At 41.6% G+C, this 3,877-nt stretch overlaps 1 non-coding gene across 1 annotated transcript; it reads right to left on the bottom strand.

Annotated features, from left to right (window-relative positions):
• Positions 1-898: 898 nt before the first annotated feature.
• LOC147661179 (small nucleolar RNA U3) lies at positions 899-1,120 on the bottom strand. The gene has a single exon (XR_015306015.1). It is a non-coding gene; the product is annotated as a small nucleolar RNA U3 (small nucleolar RNA).
• Positions 1,121-3,877: the final 2,757 nt, after the last annotated feature.

Genomic DNA, 3,877 nt, shown 5'->3' with positions numbered 1-3,877 from the left:
TCTCTGTCCACTTTTTTATCCGGTCCTCTACTATTATACATATCAGATTTTTCTGTAAATAGATTCCAGTCTATAGTGCTTGTGTGAGCCTTTATCAGGATTACATATTTTATGGTTTCTTGTAAATTACCCAATAGGACTGCATGCATACCCTGATTATTTGAATTTGTTTAGAAACAAAAGCGCAACTGACACAACCCAATGCTACAAGGTGAGAAAGAGTCTTACTGTGTTGGTGTGATTACTTTAGGAACTAATACACAACCAATGTCAGCGTAATCAACTAGTCCTAATTGTATTCATGTGTTGGTACGTATTCCTTTTTACTAAGAAATTAACTTACACCTCTCACTAAACTGTATGGTAAGAAAGGGTGTCACCCACTATTAATACTACGGGCATTTTCAAGGGTAGTTCACCCTAGAAGGTCCACTTGCTGCTATTGAGAGTCTGGAAATAAAAACAACACATCTACAGGCAAATAGCCAAGGTGAGAATAGTACAACTTTTTGTTCTTTGCCCCCAAAATCTGAAATTGACCACCTTGATGCAAATTCTTATAGGTATAACGTTTCTGATAGAGTCTTGTGTTGTCCTGAATGACCGATCATCTCACCTTTTTTAGTTTAGATATCAGGATCTTCATCAAGTGCGGGATCATGGATCATATTTGCAAAATTTGTCACTCAAAGCTTTGGAGAATAAAAGGTTAGGTGCATAATGGATGTTGATTTAAAGATGATTTGTTTACTGCCTGGAAACCAGTATTCGGTTCAGTTTGCGTTTCCTTCCATCCAGTTTTTTTTTGTAATTTTTTTTTTTAGGATTTATTGTGTAATTGTTGAACTTTTTCTGATACATTGTTGATTCTCATGTAAAGCGCTCTGATACCTCCGGGTCTAGCCAGCGCTATATAAAACTCTTTAAATAAATAAATATATAAATAAATAAAAATAAATCAACATCAAAATGCAGCTGCATGATTGCGATACGGTCTACTCACTTCATACTCAGAAGAGAACACTATAATTCTTCCTCGTAGTTAGCGAAGACCAGACACTTTCAAACACATCTCCCCAGTTAAAAACTATAGAAATGACCCCTGAGAGTATAAAAACCAGTGTAATTGGCATAGAGGTTCTCAGACATGATCAAACTTTTTAGATGTAGCAGATTATGGTAACTGGAAATTTTACTATCCTGATATTTCACATTACAATCCTTGGTAAAACCCAGATTAACAAGATTTATTGAATGCTACCACTTAATTCGCCATATTCAAACTGAAGTCAGGCATCATGCCACAAATCCAAATATAGGCATTGGAGCAGAACAAGTACTAAGTGATTTAGGTCCTAGGGTAGAGTCCAAGCAATTTGGATTTAGGCCAATTAGCATTACTTCCATGTGTGATGAATATATTATTTTAAATGTTTTATACTATCCTTCTTTGGACGGCTTCCAAAACCATTGGTAACCATTTCGTGGCACTCCGATATTCATCTTTAATATTGAGGAGGACCTGAGTGTTGTTTTTGCATGTGAAAAACATTAATCATACTGATGCAAATGATCAGATAATTGGCAAAGATAACTATTACACAAAAGTGGGGCAAGTACAGATCCTTGAAGCATCTACAATAGTCTGGGATGAGCTAGAGGTGAAAATGAATAACTAAACCATTTGCATTACGTTCTCCATCAAATATTTAATCTAGCATAGTACTTTGCTTCTCATTTAGAGGCTGAAGAGGTGGTGAAATCGAAGCTGATAGTCAGCGGAGTCGAAAGCTACAGATCACTCTAACAACATCAGCACTACAAACTCACTATTACTCCTAATTTATCATCCAGCTAAATTACCACAATCTTGGAAGTCATTCCTAGTCTGAAACCTAGCTGGCACTGACTTAATAATCCAATAGTTATGGTTTTCACATTTGACCGTAGCTGGGACATAGCTGCATTTTCTAACAGCTTGGTGGTATAAGCAGTGCTCTAAATGGGCCGGTACTCACCGGTACAGAGTACTGGCACTTCTTAAATTTATCACTCTGAGTACCGGCACTTCTCTACTGCCGTGGAGAGTACCGGTACTCATGACAGGGTAGGCTCATTGGCTGTGAGCGCTAATCAGTGGAGTGAAACGAGTCTCTGGCAGGGTCCAGGAAGGTGCCAAGTTCTGCAGCCATGATCTGAGCCCCTGCTGAGCTATTCAGCAGGGCCATTTGAATAATGTCCGGTGCTCACTGTCACGCTGTGCTTGTCAGAGCTGGGTCCTGAGTCATTTTACCTGCTAGTGTGCGCGTGTGATTTTCAAAGCGCAGCCCTTCAGGTAGTGAAAAGTCAGTGCAGGGTAACACTTTGAAGATAGAAATGTTATCAGGGGCAAAGGCGGCGGACTGTCTCACTTCTCGTACTTTCTCTCGATTGGAGGGTTAATGACCAGAAAATGTGATTGAAGAGGCCCCTGGAGCGCTAATCAAACTGCTTTCTATACTGAGGCAACTACCTTTCTAACGTCAAATGCCTCATTAACCCGGTCTGTGCATAGAATACTTTCGGATATGCCCAATAAGCTCAAAACTAGCGCCGCTAACGCTGCTTGATGTTACTTTTCCCCGGGTCACGTTAGGTAAATGTAAACGTAAAATGTCAAGGTATTTGTAGAGCGCACTGCCACCAAGCGGTTTCCTGGTGCTATTACTCATACCGCTGTGGAACCCTTCCTGGCTTTCCCTGTGAAGTGTCCACTCCTGGGCACCCCCAGGTGAAGCCAGGCATCCTAGCGCTGTTGGGGCCGGTGTGGAGGTTAAGCAAGCTATTGCCCAGAGTTGCAGCGTGGGGCCCATGATTAGAATAGGCACCGAGGCGAGAATTGTCAGGTCCGAGGAAATTGAGCCCAAGACCCGCTGAGGTGGGGATTGAAGCCTGGTCCCGGGCCAGAACTCTGCACCAGGGTCTGCCGCTCTAAACATTGAGCCACACCCCCCACATTGACACACTGGCTGGCTCTCTGAAGAAGAGACAGGCCAGCAGTTCCTCTCGATCGTTCTGACAGCTGTAAAGAGATTCAGGTAAATCAGATATTAATTTATTAATCTCCTGCTGACATTTAAAATGTGTTTTACGGAAATGATTAGGGGGCTGGAGCACGGCATGGGGCCTTGCAAATGGGCTCACTAGAGTTGCCTGTTTATGCTGAAAAAGCGCTATGTTTTGTCTAAACTAGCAGTTTTGCTGTTTTATTAGTAGTGCAAAGTGTTTAACATCCTTGCTTGACAGTGACATTACGAAGCAGCACCCTTTATTTTCATAGTTAGACTGTAGCAGGGAGGATTGTGGGTGAGTGAGAGGATGGATGAGTAAATGGATGAATGGGTGAAAGAGGGTGGATGATTGGATAAAAGGGCGGATGATGGGTGGATAAGTGAAAGATTGGATGGATGAATGTAAGGGAGGGAGGGAGGATGGATGAAAGTGGGGATGATGGATGAGTGAAAGGAGGGATTGAGTGAAAGGGTGGATGGAATGAAAGGGTGTATGGTATAAAGGAGTGAAAGTGTTGATGGATAGATGTGCAAAAGGATTGATGGATGAGTGAAAGGGTGGATAAAGAGATGGATGAGTGAAAGGATGAATGGATAGGTTTAAACATGGATAGATGGATAGGTTTGGATATGAAGGGTGGACAGACGGAATGGTGAAAAACTGAATGATCGATTGAAAACTGAATAGACGAAAGAATGTAAAGGGTAAATGGTGGACATCAGCAGGTAAATGGTAGGATGAAAGAATGAATGGATAGATCGATGGAAGTGACAAGAGATATCTTGTGGAGAGGTTTATGATGATTTGCTTCATTTGCTTGGTGCCA

The sequence above is a fragment of the Lissotriton vulgaris genome, unplaced genomic scaffold (genome assembly GCF_964263255.1).
Source record: "Lissotriton vulgaris unplaced genomic scaffold, aLisVul1.2 SCAFFOLD_1053, whole genome shotgun sequence".
Lineage (NCBI taxonomy): Eukaryota > Metazoa > Chordata > Amphibia > Caudata > Salamandridae > Lissotriton > Lissotriton vulgaris.
Note: the sequence above shows the minus strand (reverse complement) of the source record. Positions and strands in the feature narration are given on the sequence as shown.